Source organism: Salmo trutta, chromosome 40 (genome assembly GCF_901001165.1).
Source record: "Salmo trutta chromosome 40, fSalTru1.1, whole genome shotgun sequence".
Classification (NCBI taxonomy): domain Eukaryota; kingdom Metazoa; phylum Chordata; class Actinopteri; order Salmoniformes; family Salmonidae; genus Salmo; species Salmo trutta.
Window position 1 is genome coordinate 21,335,037 of NC_042996.1, and position 19,764 is coordinate 21,354,800.

Genomic DNA, 19,764 nt, shown 5'->3' on the forward strand with positions numbered 1-19,764 from the left:
AAAGATACAATTTGTCCAAGACCTCGTGGCGCAACGGTAGCGCGTCTGACTCCAGATCAGAAGGTTGCGTGTTCAAATCACGTCGTGGTCAGGGTTTTTATGTGTGCAATCTCTAACTTCTTTAAACAGCGAAGTCATTGAATCAGCACAAGTGCCAATGTGGCTTACAGTACAAATCTCGAACGAAAACAACCAAACCAATGCTGCTTTCAATGACAATTGTCTCTCATAAAAGCCTGGCACACTGCAAATTCCCAGATCAGATGATGCTCTGTGATTGATTGACAGACTTAAATCAGTCTTTGAACACGGATTTTAACTTCTTATGGCTTGGGGGAAGTATTTCGACGTCTGGATGAAAAGCGTGCCCAAAGTTAACTGCCTGTTACTCAGGCCCAGAAGCTAGGATATGCATAGAATTGGTAGATTTGGATAGAACACACTCTAAAGTTCCCAAAACCGTTGAAATGATGTCTGTGAGTATAACAGAACTGATATGGCAGGTGAAGATCTGAGGAAAATCCATCCGGGAAGTGGGATTTTTTTTTGATGTGGGAAGTTTTCAATTGAATGCCTATTGAGTTTCTAACGGGTTAGGACCCAGATTGCAGTTCCTATGGCTTCCACTAGATGTCAACAGTCTTTAGACATTGTTTAAGGCTTGTTTTCTGAAAAATGAAGAAGAATGAGACCTTCTGTCAGTGGACTGAGGAAGCATGCAGTGCTGGTTTGCGCACATGACCAAGTGCGCACCCTTCGTTGTTTTTCCTTTCTATTGAATACGCTATTGTCCGGTTGAAATATTATTGAGTATTTAGACAATTGACAACGTGAGGATTAATTATAAAAATCGTTTGACATGTTTCAACAAACTTTACCGGTACTATTCGGACGTATTCGTCTGCGTGTTTTGACCGCCTTTGAGCCAGTGGATTACTGATCACAACGCGCCAACAAAACTGAGTTTTTTGGATATAAAGAGGGACTTTATCGAACAAAACAAAAATGTATTGTGTAGCTGGGACTCTTGTGACTGCAACCAGATGAAGATCTTCAAAGGTAAGTGATTAATTTGATCGCTATTTCTGACTTTCGTGACTCCTCTAATTGGTTGGAAAATGTTTGTATGCTTTTGGAAGCGGGGCGCTGTCCTCAGATAATCACATGGTGTGCTTTCGCAGTAAAGCCATTTTTAAATCTGACAGAATGCAAGTATTGAAAGACTGCCTACTGAAGGAAGGTGAACATTAAAGCAGCGCCCGAACAGGGACTTGAACCCTGGACCCTCAGATTAAGAGTCTGATGCTCTACCGACTGAGCTATTCGGGCTCTGAATTGACTTATTTTCATACACCTAACCTGTCGGGCTGAGGCACGTGCTGACGAGGGGGCATTGTCAGATGGAACATTTCCCCAGAGAACCAGGCCTCCATTCCAAATGATACAGTCAACGAAATCTGAACTAGGCATCCCCTCCAAAGATACAATTTGTCCAAGACCTCGTGGCGCAACGGTAGCGCGTCTGACTCCAGATCAGAAGGTTGCGTGTTCAAATCACGTCGTGGTCAGGGTTTTTATGTGTGCAATCTCTAACTTCTTTAAACAGCGAAGTCATTGAATCAGCACAAGTGCCAATGTGGCTTACAGTACAAATCTCGAACGAAAACAACCAAACCAATGCTGCTTTCAATGACAATTGTCTCTCATAAAAGCCTGGCACACTGCAAATTCCCAGATCAGATGATGCTCTGTGATTGATTGACAGACTTAAATCAGTCTTTGAACACGGATTTTAACTTCTTATGGCTTGGGGGAAGTATTTTGACGTCTGGATGAAAAGCGTGTCCAAAGTTAACTGCCTGTTACTCAGGCCCAGAAGCTAGGATATGCATAGAATTGGTAGATTTGGATAGAACACACTCTAAAGTTTCCCAAAACCGTTGAAATGATGTCTGTGAGTATAACAGAACTGATATGGCAGGTGAAGATCTGAGGAAAATCCATCCGGGAAGTGGGATTTTTTTTTGATGTGGGAAGTTTTCAATTGAATGCCTATTGAGTTTCTAACGGGTTAGGACCCAGATTGCAGTTCCTATGGCTTCCACTAGATGTCAACAGTCTTTAGACATTGTTTAAGGCTTGTTTTCTGAAAAATGAAGAAGAATGAGACCTTCTGTCAGTGGACTGAGGAAGCATGCAGTGCTGGTTTGCGCACATGACCAAGTGCGCACCCTTCGTTGTTTTTCCTTTCTATTGAATACGCTATTGTCCGGTTGAAATATTATTGAGTATTTAGACAATTGACAACGTGAGGATTAATTATAAAAATCGTTTGACATGTTTCAACAAACTTTACCGGTACTATTCGGACGTATTCGTCTGCGTGTTTTGACCGCCTTTGAGCCAGTGGATTACTGATCACAACGCGCCAACAAAACTGAGTTTTTTGGATATAAAGAGGGACTTTATCGAACAAAACAAAAATGTATTGTGTAGCTGGGACTCTTGTGACTGCAACCAGATGAAGATCTTCAAAGGTAAGTGATTAATTTGATCGCTATTTCTGACTTTCGTGACTCCTCTAATTGGTTGGAAAATGTTTGTATGCTTTTGGAAGCGGGGCGCTGTCCTCAGATAATCACATGGTGTGCTTTCGCAGTAAAGCCATTTTTAAATCTGACAGAATGCAAGTATTGAAAGACTGCCTACTGAAGGAAGGTGAACATTAAAGCAGCGCCCGAACAGGGACTTGAACCCTGGACCCTCAGATTAAGAGTCTGATGCTCTACCGACTGAGCTATTCGGGCTCTGAATTGACTTATTTTCATACACCTAACCTGTCGGGCTGAGGCACGTGCTGACGAGGGGGCATTGTCAGATGGAACATTTCCCCAGAGAACCAGGCCTCCATTCCAAATGATACAGTCAACGAAATCTGAACTAGGCATCCCCTCCAAAGATACAATTTGTCCAAGACCTCGTGGCGCAACGGTAGCGCGTCTGACTCCAGATCAGAAGGTTGCGTGTTCAAATCACGTCGTGGTCAGGGTTTTTATGTGTGCAATCTCTAACTTCTTTAAACAGCGAAGTCATTGAATCAGCACAAGTGCCAATGTGGCTTACAGTACAAATCTCGAACGAAAACAACCAAACCAATGCTGCTTTCAATGACAATTGTCTCTCATAAAAGCCTGGCACACTGCAAATTCCCAGATCAGATGATGCTCTGTGATTGATTGACAGACTTAAATCAGTCTTTGAACACGGATTTTAACTTCTTATGGCTTGGGGGAAGTATTTTGACGTCTGGATGAAAAGCGTGTCCAAAGTTAACCTGTTACATCTAGGGGGCAGTAATTTCACGGCTGGATAAAAAACGTACCCGATTTAATCTGATTATTAGTCCTGCCCAGAAACTGGAATATGCATATAATTATTAGCTTTGGAGAGAAAACACTCCAAAGTTTCTGAAACTGTTTGAATGGTGTCTGTGAGTATAACAGAACTCCTATGGCAGGCAAAAACCTGAGATGCTTCTGTTCAGGAAGTACCCTGTCTGAACATTTCTTGCCCTTCTTTATTATCTCTGTCGTTTACAAAGGATCTCTGCTCTTACGTGACACTTCTCACGTCAACAATGGAGTCTCACAGCCCGGGAAAAACAGGAATGATGTCATTCAAAGCCCTGGCTGAAGCACACGAGAGCAAATGCTGAGTGGTCAGTCAATGGACTAAGCCTTAGGCGCGTGACACGCCCCGCCCCCGGCTTTTGGTTTTTTCCTCAGTTTACAGACAGGCAGATTCCCGGTCGGAATATTATCGCTTCTCTACGAGATAAATTGCATAAATATTGGTTTTAAACAGCGGTTGACATGCTTCGAAGTACGGTAATGGAATATTTCGAAATTTTTTGTCATATTTTGCGTCATGCTCGTGGCCGAGATTTAGCGTTGGGATAGTGTCTAGAACGCACGAACAAAACGTCGCTGTTTGGATATAACGATGGATTATTTGGGACCAAACCTACATTTGTTATTGAAGTAGAAGTCCTGGCAGTGTATTCTGATGAAGAACAAGCAAGGTAAGAACATTTTTCTTATAGGAAATGTGATTTTGGTGAAGGCTACACTGGGTGGGTGTCTAAATAGCTAGCCCTGTAACGCCGGGCTATGTACTTACATTATTGCAAAATGTGCTTCATCCGAAAAGCTATTTTAAAATCGGACATATCGAGTGCATAGAGGAGTTCTGTATCTATAATTCTTAAAATAATTGTTATGCTTTTTGTGAACGTTTATCGTGAGTAATTTAGTAAAATCACCGGAAGTGTTCGGTGGGAATGCTAGTTCTGAACGTCACATGCTAATGTAAAAAGCTGTTTTTTGATATAAATATGAACTTGATTGAACAGACATGCATGTATTGTATAACACAATGTCCTAGGTGTGTCATCTGATGAAGATCATCAAAGGTTAGTGCTGCATTTAGATATGGTTTGGGTTTATGTGACATGATATGCTAGCTTGAAAAATGGCTGTGTGATTATTCCTGGCTGGGTACTCTGCTGACATAATCTAATGTTTTGCTTTCGCTGTAAAGCCTTTTTGAAATCGGACAGTTTGGTTAGATAAAGGAGAGTCTTGTCTTTAAATAGCTGTAACATAGTCATATGTTTGAAAAGTGTAAGTTTTCGGATTTAGAGGAGTTTGAATTTCGCGCCCCGCCCATCATTGGATATTGGAGCAGACGTTCCGCTAGCGGAACGTGTAGATGTAAGAGGTTAACTGCCTGTTACTCAGGCCCAGAAGCTAGGATATGCATAGAATTGGTAGATTTGGATAGAACACACTCTAAAGTTCCCAAAACCGTTGAAATGATGTCTGTGAGTATAACAGAACTGATATGGCAGGTGAAGATCTGAGGAAAATCCATCCGGGAAGTGGGATTTTTTTTTGATGTGGGAAGTTTTCAATTGAATGCCTATTGAGTTTCTAATGGGTTAGGACCCAGATTGCAGTTCCTATGGCTTCCACTAGATGTCAACAGTCTTTAGACATTGTTTAAGGCTTGTTTTCTGAAAAATGAAGAAGAATGAGACCTTCTGTCAGTGGACTGAGGAAGCATGCAGTGCTGGTTTGCGCACATGACCAAGTGCGCACCCTTCGTTGTTTTTCCTTTCTATTGAATACGCTATTGTCCGGTTGAAATATTATTGAGTATTTAGACAATTGACAACGTGAGGATTAATTATAAAAATCGTTTGACATGTTTCAACAAACTTTACCGGTACTATTCGGACGTATTCGTCTGCGTGTTTTGACCGCCTTTGAGCCAGTGGATTACTGATCACAACGCGCCAACAAAACTGAGTTTTTTGGATATAAAGAGGGACTTTATCGAACAAAACAAAAATGTATTGTGTAGCTGGGACTCTTGTGACTGCAACCAGATGAAGATCTTCAAAGGTAAGTGATTAATTTGATCGCTATTTCTGACTTTCGTGACTCCTCTAATTGGTTGGAAAATGTTTGTATGCTTTTGGAAGCGGGGCGCTGTCCTCAGATAATCACATGGTGTGCTTTCGCAGTAAAGCCATTTTTAAATCTGACAGAATGCAAGTATTGAAAGACTGCCTACTGAAGGAAGGTGAACATTAAAGCAGCGCCCGAACAGGGACTTGAACCCTGGACCCTCAGATTAAGAGTCTGATGCTCTACCGACTGAGCTATTCGGGCTCTGAATTGACTTATTTTCATACACCTAACCTGTCGGGCTGAGGCACGTGCTGACGAGGGGGCATTGTCAGATGGAACATTTCCCCAGAGAACCAGGCCTCCATTCCAAATGATACAGTCAACGAAATCTGAACTAGGCATCCCCTCCAAAGTTACAATTTGTCCAAGACCTCGTGGCGCAACGGTAGCGCGTCTGACTCCAGATCAGAAGGTTGCGTGTTCAAATCACGTCGTGGTCAGGGTTTTTATGTGTGCAATCTCTAACTTCTTTAAACAGCGAAGTCATTGAATCAGCACAAGTGCCCATGTGGCTTACAGTACAAATCTCGAACGAAAACAACCAAACCAATGCTGCTTTCAATGACAATTGTCTCTCATAAAAGCCTGGCACACTGCAAATTCCCAGATCAGATGATGCTCTGTGATTGATTGACAGACTTAAATCAGTCTTTGAACACGGATTTTAACTTCTTATGGCTTGGGGGAAGTATTTCGACGTCTGGATGAAAAGCGTGCCCAAAGTTAACTGCCTGTTACTCAGGCCCAGAAGCTAGGATATGCATAGAATTGGTAGATTTGGATAGAACACACTCTAAAGTTCCCAAAACCGTTGAAATGATGTCTGTGAGTATAACAGAACTGATATGGCAGGTGAAGATCTGAGGAAAATCCATCCGGGAAGTGGGATTTTTTTTTGATGTGGGAAGTTTTCAATTGAATGCCTATTGAGTTTCTAATGGGTTAGGACCCAGATTGCAGTTCCTATGGCTTCCACTAGATGTCAACAGTCTTTAGACATTGTTTAAGGCTTGTTTTCTGAAAAATGAAGAAGAATGAGACCTTCTGTCAGTGGACTGAGGAAGCATGCAGTGCTGGTTTGCGCACATGACCAAGTGCGCACCCTTCGTTGTTTTTCCTTTCTATTGAATACGCTATTGTCCGGTTGAAATATTATTGAGTATTTAGACAATTGACAACGTGAGGATTAATTATAAAAATCGTTTGACATGTTTCAACAAACTTTACCGGTACTATTCGGACGTATTCGTCTGCGTGTTTTGACCGCCTTTGAGCCAGTGGATTACTGATCACAACGCGCCAACAATACTGAGTTTTTGGGATATAAAGAGGGACTTTATGGAACAAAACAAAAATGTATTGTGTAGCTGGGACTCTTGTGACTGCAACCAGATGAAGATCTTCAAAGGTAAGTGATTAATTTGATCGCTATTTCTGACTTTCGTGACTCCTCTAATTGGTTGGAAAATGTTTGTATGCTTTTGGAAGCGGGGCGCTGTCCTCAGATAATCACATGGTGTGCTTTCGCAGTAAAGCCATTTTTAAATCTGACAGAATGCAAGTATTGAAAGACTGTCCTACTGAAGGAAGGTGAACATTAAAGCAGCGCCCGAACAGGGACTTGAACCCTGGACCCTCAGATTAAAAGTCTGATGCTCTACCGACTGAGCTATTCGGGCTCTGAATTGACTTATTTTCATACACCTAACCTGCCGGGCAGAGGCACGTGCTGACGAGGGGGCATTGTCAGATGGAACATTTCCCCAGAGAACCAGGCCTCCATTCCAAATGAAACAGTCAACGAAATCTGAACTAGGCATCCCCTCCAAAGATGCAATTTGTCCAAGACCTCGTGGCGCAATGGTAGCGTGTCTGACTCCAGATCAGAAGGTTGCGTGTTCAAATCACGTTGTGGTCAGGGTTTTTATGTGTGCAATCTCTAACTTCTTTAAACAGCGAAGTCAATGAATCAGCACAAGTACCAATGTGGCTTACAGTACAAATCTCGAACGAAAACAACCAAACCAATGCTGCTTTCGATGACAATTGTCTCTCATAAAAGCTTGGCACACTGCAAAATCCCAGATCAGATGATGCTGTGTGATTGATTGACAGACTTAAATCAGTCTTCGAACAGGGAGTTTAACTTCTTATGGCTTGGGAGAAGTATTTTGACGTGTGGATGAGAAGCGTGCCCAAAATTAACTGCCTGTTACTCAGGTCCAGAAGCTAGGATATGCATAGAATTGGTAGATTTGGATAGAACACACTCTAAAGTTTCCAAAACCGTTGAAATGATGTCTGTGAGTATAACAGAACTGATATGGCAGGTGAAAATCTGAGGAAAATCCATCCGGGAAGTGGGATTTTTTTGATGTGGGAAGTTTTCAATTGAATGCCTATTGAGTTTCTAATGGGTTAGGACCCAGATTGCAGTTCCTATGGCTTCCACTAGATGTCAACAGTCTTTAGACATTGTTTAAGGCTTGTTTTCTGAAAAATGAAGAAGAATGAGACCTTCTGTCAGTGGACTGAGGAAGCATGCAGTGCTGGTTTGCGCACATGACCAAGTGCGCACCCTTCGTTGTTTTTCCTTTCTATTGAATACGCTATTGTCCGGTTGAAATATTATCGAGTATTTAGACAATTGACAACGTGAGGATTAATTATAAAAATCGTTTGACATGTTTCAACAAACTTTACCGGTACTATTCGGACGTATTCGTCTGCGTGTTTTGACCGCCTTTGAGCCAGTGGATTACTGATCACAACGCGCCAACAATACTGAGTTTTGGGATATAAAGAGGGACTTTATGGAACAAAACAAAAATGTATTGTGTAGCTGGGACTCTTGTGACTGCAACCAGATGAAGATCTTCAAAGGTAAGTGATTAATTTGATCGCTATTTCTGACTTTCGTGACTCCTCTAATTGGTTGGAAAATGTTTGTATGCTTTTGGAAGCGGGGCGCTGTCCTCAGATAATCACATGGTGTGCTTTCGCAGTAAAGCCATTTTTAAATCTGACAGAATGCAAGTATTGAAAGACTGCCTACTGAAGGAAGGTGAACATTAAAGCAGCGCCCAAACAGGGACTTGAACCCTGGACCCTCAGATTAAAAGTCTGATGCTCTACCGACTGAGCTATTCGGGCTCTGAATTGACTTATTTTCATACACCTAACCTGCCGGGCAGAGGCACGTGCTGACGAGGGGGCATTGTCAGATGGAACATTTCCCCAGAGAACCAGGCCTCCATTCCAAATGATACAGTCAACGAAATCTGAACTAGGCATCCCCTCCAAAGATACAATTTGTCCAAGACCTCGTGGCGCAACGGTAGCGCGTCTGACTCCAGATCAGAAGGTTGCGTGTTCAAATCACGTCGTGGTCAGGGTTTTTATGTGTGCAATCTCTAACTTCTTTAAACAGCGAAGTCATTGAATCAGCACAAGTACCAATGTGGCTTACAGTACAAATCTCGAACGATAACAACCAAACAATTGCTGCTTTCGATGACAATTGTCTCTCATAAAAGCCTGGCACATTGCAAATTCCCAGATCAGATGATGCTGTGTGATTGATTGACAGACTTAAATAAGTCTTTGAACACGGATTTTAACTTCTTATGGCTTGGGGGAAGTATTTCGACGTCTGGATGAAAAGCGTGCCCAAAGTTAACTGCCTGTTACTCAGGCCCAGAAGCTAGGATATGCATAGAATTGGTAGATTTGGATAGATCACACTCTAAAGTTTCCAAAACCGTTGAAATGATGTCTGTGAGTATAACAGAACTGATATGGCAGGTGAAAATCTGAGGAAAATCCATCCGGGAAGTGGGATTTTTTTTTGATGTGGGAAGTTTTCAATTGAATGCCTATTGAGTTTCTAATGGGTTAGGACCCAGATTGCAGTTCCTATGGCTTCCACTAGATGTCAACAGTCTTTAGACATTGTTTAAGGCTTGTTTTCTGAAAAATGAAGAAGAATGAGACCTTCTGTCAGTGGACTAAGGAAGCATGCAGTGCTGGTTTGCGCACATGACCAAGTGCGCACCCTTCGTTGTTTTTCCTTTCTATTGAATACGCTATTGTCCGGTTGAAATATTATCGAGTATTTAGACAATTGACAACGTGAGGATTAATTATAAAAATCGTTTGACATGTTTCAACAAACTTTACCGGTACTATTCGGACGTATTCGTCTGCGTGTTTTGACCGCCTTTGAGCCAGTGGATTACTGATCACAACGCGCCAACAATACTGAGTTTTTGGGATATAAAGAGGGACTTTATGGAACAAAACAAAAATAGTATTGTGTAGCTGGGACTCTTGTGACTGCAACCAGATGAAGATCTTCAAAGGTAAGTGATTAATTTGATCGCTATTTCTGACTTTCGTGACTCCTCTAATTGGTTGGAAAATGTTTGTATGCTTTTGGAAGCGGGGCGCTGTCCTCAGATAATCACATGGTGTGCTTTCGCAGTAAAGCCATTTTTAAATCTGACAGAATGCAAGTATTGAAAGACTGTCTACTGAAGGAAGGTGAACATTAAAGCAGCGCCCGAACAGGGACTTGAACCCTGGACCCTCAGATTAAGAGTCTGATGCTCTACCGACTGAGCTATTCGGGCTCTGAATTGACTGTATTTTCATACACCTAACCTGTCGGGCAGAGGCACGTGCTGACGAGGGGGCATTGTCAGATGGAACATTTCCCCAGAGAACCAGGCCTCCATTCCAAATGATACAGTCAACGAAATCTGAACTAGGCATCCCCTCCAAAGATACAATTTGTCCAAGACCTCGTGGCGCAACGGTAGCGCGTCTGACTCCAGATCAGAAGGTTGCGTGTTCAAATCACGTCGTGGTCAGGGTTTTTATGTGTGCAATCTCTAACTTCTTTAAACAGCGAAGTCATTGAATCAGCACAAGTACCAATGTGGCTTACAGTACAAATCTCGAACGAAAACAACCAAACCAATGCTGCTTTCGATGACAATTGTCTCTCATAAAAGCCTGGCACACTGCAAATTCCCAGATCAGATGATGCTGTGTGATTGATTGACAGACTTAAATCAGTCTTTGAACACGGATTTTAACTTCTTATGGCTTGGGGGAAGTATTTCGACGTCTGGATGAAAAGCGTGCCCAAAGTTAACTGCCTGTTACTCAGGCCCAGAAGCTAGGATATGCATAGAATTGGTAGATTTGGATAGAATCACACTCTAAAGTTCCAAAACCGTTGAAATGATGTCTGTGAGTATAACAGAACTGATATGGCAGGTGAAGATCTGAGGAAAATCCATCCGGGAAGTGGGATTTTTTTTTTGATGTGGGAAGTTTTCAATTGAATGCCTATTGAGTTTCTAATGGGTTAGGACCCAGATTGCAGTTCCTATGGCTTCCACTAGATGTCAACAGTCTTTAGACATTGTTTAAGGCTTGTTTTCTGAAAAATGAAGAAGAATGAGACCTTCTGTCAGTGGACTGAGGAAGCATGCAGTGCTGGTTTGCGCACATGACCAAGTGCGCACCCTTCGTTGTTTTTCCTTTCTATTGAATACGCTATTGTCCGGTTGAAATATTATCGAGTATTTAGACAATTGACAACGTGAGGATTAATTATAAAAATCGTTTGACATGTTTCAACAAACTTTACCGGTACTATTCGGACGTATTCGTCTGCGTGTTTTGACCGCCTTTGAGCCAGTGGATTACTGATCACAACGCGCCAACAATACTGAGTTTTTGGGATATAAAGAGGGACTTTATGGAACAAAACAAAAATAGTATTGTGTAGCTGGGACTCTTGTGACTGCAACCAGATGAAGATCTTCAAAGGTAAGTGATTAATTTGATCGCTATTTCTGACTTTCGTGACTCCTCTAATTGGTTGGAAAATGTTTGTATGCTTTTGGAAGCGGGGCGCTGTCCTCAGATATTCACATGGTGTGCTTTCGCAGTAAAGCCATTTTTAAATCTGACAGAATGCAAGTATTGAAAGACTGTCTACTGAAGGAAGGTGAACATTAAAGCAGCGCCCGAACAGGGACTTGAACCCTGGACCCTCAGATTAAGAGTCTGATGCTCTACCGACTGAGCTATTCGGGCTCTGAATTGACTGTATTTTCATACACCTAACCTGTCGGGCAGAGGCACGTGCTGACGAGGGGGCATTGTCAGATGGAACATTTCCCCAGAGAACCAGGCCTCCATTCCAAATGATACAGTCAACGAAATCTGAACTAGGCATCCCCTCCAAAGATACAATTTGTCCAAGACCTCGTGGCGCAACGGTAGCGCGTCTGACTCCAGATCAGAAGGTTGCGTGTTCAAATCACGTCGTGGTCAGGGTTTTTATGTGTGCAATCTCTAACTTCTTTAAACAGCGAAGTCATTGAATCAGCACAAGTACCAATGTGGCTTACAGTACAAATCTCGAACGAAAACAACCAAACCATTGCTGCTTTCGATGACAATTGTCTCTCATAAAAGCTTGGCACATTGCAAATTCCCAGATCAGATGATGCTGTGTGATTGATTGACAGACTTAAATAAGTCTTTGAACACGGATTTTAACTTCTTATGGCTTGGGGGAAGTATTTCGACGTCTGGATGAAAAGCGTGCCCAAAGTTAACTGACTGTTACTCAGGCCCAGAAGCTAGGATATGCATAGAATTGGTAGATTTGGATAGATCACACTCTAAAGTTTCCAAAACCGTTGAAATGATGTCTGTGAGTATAACAGAACTGATATGGCAGGTGAAAATCTGAGGAAAATCCATCCGGGAAGTGGGATTTTTTTTTGATGTGGGAAGTTTTCAATTGAATGCCTATTGAGTATCTAATGGGTTAGGACCCAGATTGCAGTTCCTATGGCTTCCACTAGATGTCAACAGTCTTTAGACATTGTTTAAGGCTTGTTTTCTGAAAAATGAAGAAGAATGAGACCTTCTGTCAGTGGACTGAGGAAGCATGCAGTGCTGGTTTGCGCACATGACCAAGTGCGCACCCTTCGTTGTTTTTCCTTTCTATTGAATACGCTATTGTCCGGTTGAAATATTATCGAGTATTTAGACAATTGACAACGTGAGGATTAATTATAAAAATCGTTTGACATGTTTCAACAAACTTTACCGGTACTATTCGGACGTATTCGTCTGCGTGTTTTGACCGCCTTTGAGCCAGTGGATTACTGATCACAACGCGCCAACAATACTGAGTTTTTGGGATATAAAGAGGGACTTTATGGAACAAAACAAAAATATATTGTGTAGCTGGGACTCTTGTGACTGCAACCAGATGAAGATCTTCAAAGGTAAGTGATTAATTTGATCGCTATTTCTGACTTTCGTGACTCCTCTAATTGGTTGGAAAATGTTTTTATGCTTTTGGAAGCGGGGCGCTGTCCTCAGATATTCACATGGTGTGCTTTCGCAGTAAAGCCATTTTTAAATCTGACAGAATGCAAGTATTGAAAGACTGTCTACTGAAGGAAGGTGAACATTAAAGCAGCGCCCGAACAGGGACTTGAACCCTGGACCCTCAGATTAAGAGTCTGATGCTCTACCGACTGAGCTATTCGGGCTCTGAATTGATGTATTTTCATACACCTAACCTGTCGGGCAGAGGCACGTGCTGACGAGGGGGCATTGTCAGATGGAACATTTCCCCAGAGAACCAGGCCTCCATTCCAAATGATACAGTCAACGAAATCTGAACTAGGCATCCCCTCCAAAGATACAATTTGTCCAAGACCTCGTGGCGCAACGGTAGCGCGTCTGACTCCAGATCAGAAGGTTGCGTGTTCAAATCACGTCGTGGTCAGGGTTTTTATGTGTGCAATCTCTAACTTCTTTAAACAGCGAAGTCATTGAATCAGCACAAGTACCAATGTGGCTTACAGTACAAATCTCGAACGAAAACAACCAAACCATTGCTGCTTTCGATGACAATTGTCTCTCATAAAAGCTTGGCACATTGCAAATTCCCAGATCAGATGATGCTGTGTGATTGATTGACAGACTTAAATAAGTCTTTGAACACGGATTTTAACTTCTTATGGCTTGGGGGAAGTATTTCGACGTCTGGATGAAAAGCGTGCCCAAAGTTAACTGACTGTTACTCAGCCCCAGAAGCTAGGATATGCATAGAATTGGTAGATTTGGATAGATCACACTCTAAAGTTTCCAAAACCGTTGAAATGATGTCTGTGAGTATAACAGAACTGATATGGCAGGTGAAAATCTGAGGAAAATCCATCCGGGAAGTGGGTTTTTTTTTTGATGTGGGAAGTTTTCAATTGAATGCCTATTGAGTTTCTAATGGGTTAGGACCCAGATTGCAGTTCCTATGGCTTCCACTAGATGTCAACAGTCTTTAGACATTGTTTAAGGCTTGTTTTCTGAAAAATGAAGAAGAATGAGACCTTCTGTCAGTGGACTGAGGAAGCATGCAGTGCTGGTTTGCGCACATGACCAAGTGCGCACCCTTCGTTGTTTTTCCTTTCTATTGAATACGCTATTGTCCGGTTGAAATATTATCGAGTATTTAGACAATTGACAACGTGAGGATTAATTATAAAAATCGTTTGACATGTTTCAACAAACTTTACCGGTACTATTCGGACGTATTCGTCTGCGTGTTTTGACCGCCTTTGAGCCAGTGGATTACTGATCACAACGCGCCAACAATACTGAGTTTTTGGGATATAAAGAGGGACTTTATGGAACAAAACAAAAATATATTGTGTAGCTGGGACTCTTGTGACTGCAACCAGATGAAGATCTTCAAAGGTAAGTGATTAATTTGATCGCTATTTCTGACTTTCGTGACTCCTCTAATTGGTTGGAGAATGTTTGTATGCTTTTGGAAGCGGGGCGCTGTCCTCAGATATTCACATGGTGTGCTTTCGCAGTAAAGCCATTTTTAAATCTGACAGAATGCAAGTATTGAAAGACTGTCTACTGAAGGAAGGTGAACATTAAAGCAGCGCCCGAACAGGGACTTGAACCCTGGACCCTCAGATTAAGAGTCTGATGCTCTACCGACTGAGCTATTCGGGCTCTGAATTGATGTATTTTCATACACCTAACCTGTCGGGCAGAGGCACGTGCTGACGAGGGGGCATTGTCAGATGGAACATTTCCCCAGAGAACCAGGCCTCCATTCCAAATGATACAGTCAACGAAATCTGAACTAGGCATCCCCTCCAAAGATACAATTTGTCCAAGACCTCGTGGCGCAACGGTAGCGCGTCTGACTCCAGATCAGAAGGTTGCGTGTTCAAATCACGTCGTGGTCAGGGTTTTTATGTGTGCAATCTCTAACTTCTTTAAACAGCGAAGTCATTGAATCAGCACAAGTACCAATGTGGCTTACAGTACAAATCTCGAACGAAAACAACCAAACCATTGCTGCTTTCGATGACAATTGTCTCTCATAAAAGCTTGGCACATTGCAAATTCCCAGATCAGATGATGCTGTGTGATTGATTGACAGACTTAAATAAGTCTTTGAACACGGATTTTAACTTCTTATGGCTTGGGGGAAGTATTTCGACGTCTGGATGAAAAGCGTGCCCAAAGTTAACTGACTGTTACTCAGGCCCAGAAGCTAGGATATGCATAGAATTGGTAGATTTGGATAGATCACACTCTAAAGTTTCCAAAACCGTTGAAATGATGTCTGTGAGTATAACAGAACTGATATGGCAGGTGAAAATCTGAGGAAAATCCATCCGGGAAGTGGATTTTTTTTTTGATGTGGGAAGTTTTCAATTGAATGCCTATTGAGTTTCTAATGGGTTAGGACCCAGATTGCAGTTCCTATGGCTTCCACTAGATGTCAACAGTCTTTAGACATTGTTTAAGGCTTGTTTTCTGAAAAATGAAGAAGAATGAGACCTTCTGTCAGTGGACTGAGGAAGCATGCAGTGCTGGTTTGCGCACATGACCAAGTGCGCACCCTTCGTTGTTTTTCCTTTCTATTGAATACGCTATTGTCCGGTTGAAATATTATCGAGTATTTAGACAATTGACAACGTGAGGATTAATTATAAAAATCGTTTGACATGTTTCAACAAACTTTACCGGTACTATTCGGACGTATTCGTCTGCGTGTTTTGACCGCCTTTGAGCCAGTGGATTACTGATCACAACGCGCCAACAATACTGAGTTTTTGGGATATAAAGAGGGACTTTATGGAACAAAACAAAAATATATTGTGTAGCTGGGACTCTTGTGACTGCAACCAGATGAAGATCTTCAAAGGTAAGTGATTAATTTGATCGCTATTTCTGACTTTCGTGACTCCTCTAATTGGTTGGAAAATGTTTGTATGCTTTTGGAAGCGGGGCGCTGTCCTCAGATATTCACATGGTGTGCTTTCGCAGTAAAGCCATTTTTAAATCTGACAGAATGCAAGTATTGAAAGACTGTCCTACTGAAGGAAGGTGAACATTAAAGCAGCGCCCGAACAGGGACTTGAACCCTGGACCCTCAGATTAAGAGTCTGATGCTCTACCGACTGAGCTATTCGGGCTCTGAATTGATGTATTTTCATACACCTAACCTGTCGGGCAGAGGCACGTGCTGACGAGGGGGCATTGTCAGATGGAACATTTCCCCAGAGAACCAGGCCTCCATTCCAAATGATACAGTCAACGAAATCTGAACTAGGCATCCCCTCCAAAGATACAATTTGTCCAAGACCTCGTGGCGCAACGGTAGCGCGTCTGACTCCAGATCAGAAGGTTGCGTGTTCAAATCACGTCGTGGTCAGGGTTTTTATGTGTGCAATCTCTAACTTCTTTAAACAGCGAAGTCATTGAATCAGCACAAGTACCAATGTGGCTTACAGTACAAATCTCGAACGAAAACAACCAAACCATTGCTGCTTTCGATGACAATTGTCTCTCATAAAAGCTTGGCACATTGCAAATTCCCAGATCAGATGATGCTGTGTGATTGATTGACAGACTTAAATAAGTCTTTGAACACGGATTTTAACTTCTTATGGCTTGGGGGAAGTATTTCGACGTCTGGATGAAAAGCGTGCCCAAAGTTAACTGACTGTTACTCAGGCCCAGAAGCTAGGATATGCATAGAATTGGTAGATTTGGATAGATCACACTCTAAAGTTTCCAAAACCGTTGAAATGATGTCTGTGAGTATAACAGAACTGATATGGCAGGTGAAAATCTGAGGAAAATCCATCCGGGAAGTGGTTTTTTTTTTGTTGTGGGAAGTTTTCAATTGAATGCCTATTGAGTTTCTAATGGGTTAGGACCCAGATTGCAGTTCCTATGGCTTCCACTAGATGTCAACAGTCTTTAGACATTGTTTAAGGCTTGTTTTCTGAAAAATGAAGAAGAATGAGACCTTCTGTCAGTGGACTGAGGAAGCATGCAGTGCTGGTTTGCGCACATGACCAAGTGCGCACCCTTCGTTGTTTTTCCTTTCTATTGAATACGCTATTGTCCGGTTGAAATATTATCGAGTATTTAGACAATTGACAACGTGAGGATTAATTATAAAAATCGTTTGACATGTTTCAACAAACTTTACCGGTACTATTCGGACGTATTCGTCTGCGTGTTTTGACCGCCTTTGAGCCAGTGGATTACTGATCACAACGCGCCAACAATACTGAGTTTTTGGGATATAAAGAGGGACTTTATGGAACAAAACAAAAATATATTGTGTAGCTGGGACTCTTGTGACTGCAACCAGATGAAGATCTTCAAAGGTAAGTGATTAATTTGATCGCTATTTCTGACTTTCGTGACTCCTCTAATTGGTTGGAAAATGTTTGTATGCTTTTGGAAGCGGGGCGCTGTCCTCAGATATTCACATGGTGTGCTTTCGCAGTAAAGCCATTTTTAAATCTGACAGAATGCAAGTATTGAAAGACTGTCTACTGAAGGAAGGTGAACATTAAAGCAGCGCCCGAACAGGGACTTGAACCCTGGACCCTCAGATTAAGAGTCTGATGCTCTACCGACTGAGCTATTCGGGCTCTGAATTGATGTATTTTCATACACCTAACCTGTCGGGCAGAGGCACGTGCTGACGAGGGGGCATTGTCAGATGGAACATTTCCCCAGAGAACCAGGCCTCCATTCCAAATGATACAGTCAACGAAATCTGAACTAGGCATCCCCTCCAAAGATACAATTTGTCCAAGACCTCGTGGCGCAACGGTAGCGCGTCTGACTCCAGATCAGAAGGTTGCGTGTTCAAATCACGTCGTGGTCAGGGTTTTTATGTGTGCAATCTCTAACTTCTTTAAACAGCGAAGTCATTGAATCAGCACAAGTACCAATGTGGCTTACAGTACAAATCTCGAACGAAAACAACCAAACCATTGCTGCTTTCGATGACAATTGTCTCTCATAAAAGCTTGGCACATTGCAAATTCCCAGATCAGATGATGCTGTGTGATTGATTGACAGACTTAAATAAGTCTTTGAACACGGATTTTAACTTCTTATGGCTTGGGGGAAGTATTTCGACGTCTGGATGAAAAGCGTGCCCAAAGTTAACTGACTGTTACTCAGGCCCAGAAGCTAGGATATGCATAGAATTGGTAGATTTGGATAGATCACACTCTAAAGTTTCCAAAACCGTTGAAATGATGTCTGTGAGTATAACAGAACTGATATGGCAGGTGAAAATCTGAGGAAAATCCATCCGGGAAGTGGGATTTTTTTTTGATGTGGGAAGTTTTCAATTGAATGCCTATTGAGTTTCTAATGGGTTAGGACCCAGATTGCAGTTCCTATGGCTTCCACTAGATGTCAACAGTCTTTAGACATTGTTTAAGGCTTGTTTTCTGAAAAATGAAGAAGAATGAGACCTTCTGTCAGTGGACTGAGGAAGCATGCAGTGCTGGTTTGCGCACATGACCAAGTGCGCACCCTTCGTTGTTTTTCCTTTCTATTGAATACGCTATTGTCCGGTTGAAATATTATCGAGTATTTAGACAATTGACAACGTGAGGATTAATTATAAAAATCGTTTGACATGTTTCAACAAACTTTACCGGTACTATTCGGACGTATTCGTCTGCGTGTTTTGACCGCCTTTGAGCCAGTGGATTACTGATCACAACGCGCCAACAATACTGAGTTTTTGGGATATAAAGAGGGACTTTATGGAACAAAACAAAAATATATTGTGTAGCTGGGACTCTTGTGACTGCAACCAGATGAAGATCTTCAAAGGTAAGTGATTAATTTGATCGCTATTTCTGACTTTCGTGACTCCTCTAATTGGTTGGAAAATGTTTGTATGCTTTTGGAAGCGGGGCGCTGTCCTCAGATATTCACATGGTGTGCTTTCGCAGTAAAGCCATTTTTAAATCTGACAGAATGCAAGTATTGAAAGACTGTCTACTGAAGGAAGGTGAACATTAAAGCAGCGCCCGAACAGGGACTTGAACCCTGGACCCTCAGATTAAGAGTCTGATGCTCTACCGACTGAGCTATTCGGGCTCTGAATTGATGTATTTTCATACACCTAACCTGTCGGGCAGAGGCACGTGCTGACGAGGGGGCATTGTCAGATGGAACATTTCCCCAGAGAACCAGGCCTCCATTCCAAATGATACAGTCAACGAAATCTGAACTAGGCATCCCCTCCAAAGATACAATTTGTCCAAGACCTCGTGGCGCAACGGTAGCGCGTCTGACTCCAGATCAGAAGGTTGCGTGTTCAAATCACGTCGTGGTCAGGGTTTTTATGTGTGCAATCTCTAACTTCTTTAAACAGCGAAGTCATTGAATCAGCACAAGTACCAATGTGGCTTACAGTACAAATCTCGAACGAAAACAACCAAACCATTGCTGCTTTCGATGACAATTGTCTCTCATAAAAGCTTGGCACATTGCAAATTCCCAGATCAGATGATGCTGTGTGATTGATTGACAGACTTAAATAAGTCTTTGAACACAGATTTTAACTTCTTATGGCTTGGGGGAAGTATTTCGACGTCTGGATGAAAAGCGTGCCCAAAGTTAACTGACTGTTACTCAGGCCCAGAAGCTAGGATATGCATAGAATTGGTAGATTTGGATGGATCACACTCTAAAGTTTCCAAAACCGTTGAAATGATGTCTGTGAGTATAACAGAACTGATATGGCAGGTGAAAATCTGAGGAAAATCCATCCGGGAAGTGGTTTTTTTTTTGTTGTGGGAAGTTTTCAATTGAATGCCTATTGAGTTTC

At 42.2% G+C, this 19,764-nt stretch overlaps 1 protein-coding gene and 25 non-coding genes across 26 annotated transcripts in view; 13 read left to right on the forward strand and 13 right to left on the reverse strand.

Annotated features, from left to right (window-relative positions):
- The window catches only part of LOC115180075 (laminin subunit beta-1), a 61,722-nt gene that overhangs the window by 28,381 nt on the left and 13,577 nt on the right, over nucleotides 1-19,764 (reverse strand). The window lies entirely within an intron of this gene.
- On the forward strand, nucleotides 20-91 carry trnaw-cca (transfer RNA tryptophan (anticodon CCA)). The gene has a single exon. It is a non-coding gene; the product is annotated as a tRNA-Trp (tRNA).
- trnak-cuu (transfer RNA lysine (anticodon CUU)) lies at nucleotides 1,257-1,329 on the reverse strand. The gene has a single exon. It is a non-coding gene; the product is annotated as a tRNA-Lys (tRNA).
- Nucleotides 1,497-1,568, forward strand: trnaw-cca (transfer RNA tryptophan (anticodon CCA)). The gene has a single exon. It is a non-coding gene; the product is annotated as a tRNA-Trp (tRNA).
- On the reverse strand, nucleotides 2,735-2,807 carry trnak-cuu (transfer RNA lysine (anticodon CUU)). Its single transcript has one exon. It is a non-coding gene; the product is annotated as a tRNA-Lys (tRNA).
- Nucleotides 2,975-3,046, forward strand: trnaw-cca (transfer RNA tryptophan (anticodon CCA)). The gene has a single exon. It is a non-coding gene; the product is annotated as a tRNA-Trp (tRNA).
- On the reverse strand, nucleotides 5,663-5,735 carry trnak-cuu (transfer RNA lysine (anticodon CUU)). The gene has a single exon. It is a non-coding gene; the product is annotated as a tRNA-Lys (tRNA).
- On the forward strand, nucleotides 5,903-5,974 carry trnaw-cca (transfer RNA tryptophan (anticodon CCA)). Its single transcript has one exon. It is a non-coding gene; the product is annotated as a tRNA-Trp (tRNA).
- Nucleotides 7,141-7,213, reverse strand: trnak-uuu (transfer RNA lysine (anticodon UUU)). The gene has a single exon. It is a non-coding gene; the product is annotated as a tRNA-Lys (tRNA).
- On the forward strand, nucleotides 7,381-7,452 carry trnaw-cca (transfer RNA tryptophan (anticodon CCA)). Its single transcript has one exon. It is a non-coding gene; the product is annotated as a tRNA-Trp (tRNA).
- On the reverse strand, nucleotides 8,615-8,687 carry trnak-uuu (transfer RNA lysine (anticodon UUU)). The gene has a single exon. It is a non-coding gene; the product is annotated as a tRNA-Lys (tRNA).
- On the forward strand, nucleotides 8,855-8,926 carry trnaw-cca (transfer RNA tryptophan (anticodon CCA)). The gene has a single exon. It is a non-coding gene; the product is annotated as a tRNA-Trp (tRNA).
- trnak-cuu (transfer RNA lysine (anticodon CUU)) lies at nucleotides 10,093-10,165 on the reverse strand. The gene has a single exon. It is a non-coding gene; the product is annotated as a tRNA-Lys (tRNA).
- trnaw-cca (transfer RNA tryptophan (anticodon CCA)) lies at nucleotides 10,334-10,405 on the forward strand. Its single transcript has one exon. It is a non-coding gene; the product is annotated as a tRNA-Trp (tRNA).
- trnak-cuu (transfer RNA lysine (anticodon CUU)) lies at nucleotides 11,573-11,645 on the reverse strand. The gene has a single exon. It is a non-coding gene; the product is annotated as a tRNA-Lys (tRNA).
- trnaw-cca (transfer RNA tryptophan (anticodon CCA)) lies at nucleotides 11,814-11,885 on the forward strand. The gene has a single exon. It is a non-coding gene; the product is annotated as a tRNA-Trp (tRNA).
- Nucleotides 13,051-13,123, reverse strand: trnak-cuu (transfer RNA lysine (anticodon CUU)). Its single transcript has one exon. It is a non-coding gene; the product is annotated as a tRNA-Lys (tRNA).
- trnaw-cca (transfer RNA tryptophan (anticodon CCA)) lies at nucleotides 13,291-13,362 on the forward strand. Its single transcript has one exon. It is a non-coding gene; the product is annotated as a tRNA-Trp (tRNA).
- Nucleotides 14,528-14,600, reverse strand: trnak-cuu (transfer RNA lysine (anticodon CUU)). Its single transcript has one exon. It is a non-coding gene; the product is annotated as a tRNA-Lys (tRNA).
- trnaw-cca (transfer RNA tryptophan (anticodon CCA)) lies at nucleotides 14,768-14,839 on the forward strand. Its single transcript has one exon. It is a non-coding gene; the product is annotated as a tRNA-Trp (tRNA).
- On the reverse strand, nucleotides 16,006-16,078 carry trnak-cuu (transfer RNA lysine (anticodon CUU)). Its single transcript has one exon. It is a non-coding gene; the product is annotated as a tRNA-Lys (tRNA).
- trnaw-cca (transfer RNA tryptophan (anticodon CCA)) lies at nucleotides 16,246-16,317 on the forward strand. The gene has a single exon. It is a non-coding gene; the product is annotated as a tRNA-Trp (tRNA).
- On the reverse strand, nucleotides 17,482-17,554 carry trnak-cuu (transfer RNA lysine (anticodon CUU)). The gene has a single exon. It is a non-coding gene; the product is annotated as a tRNA-Lys (tRNA).
- trnaw-cca (transfer RNA tryptophan (anticodon CCA)) lies at nucleotides 17,722-17,793 on the forward strand. The gene has a single exon. It is a non-coding gene; the product is annotated as a tRNA-Trp (tRNA).
- trnak-cuu (transfer RNA lysine (anticodon CUU)) lies at nucleotides 18,959-19,031 on the reverse strand. Its single transcript has one exon. It is a non-coding gene; the product is annotated as a tRNA-Lys (tRNA).
- On the forward strand, nucleotides 19,199-19,270 carry trnaw-cca (transfer RNA tryptophan (anticodon CCA)). Its single transcript has one exon. It is a non-coding gene; the product is annotated as a tRNA-Trp (tRNA).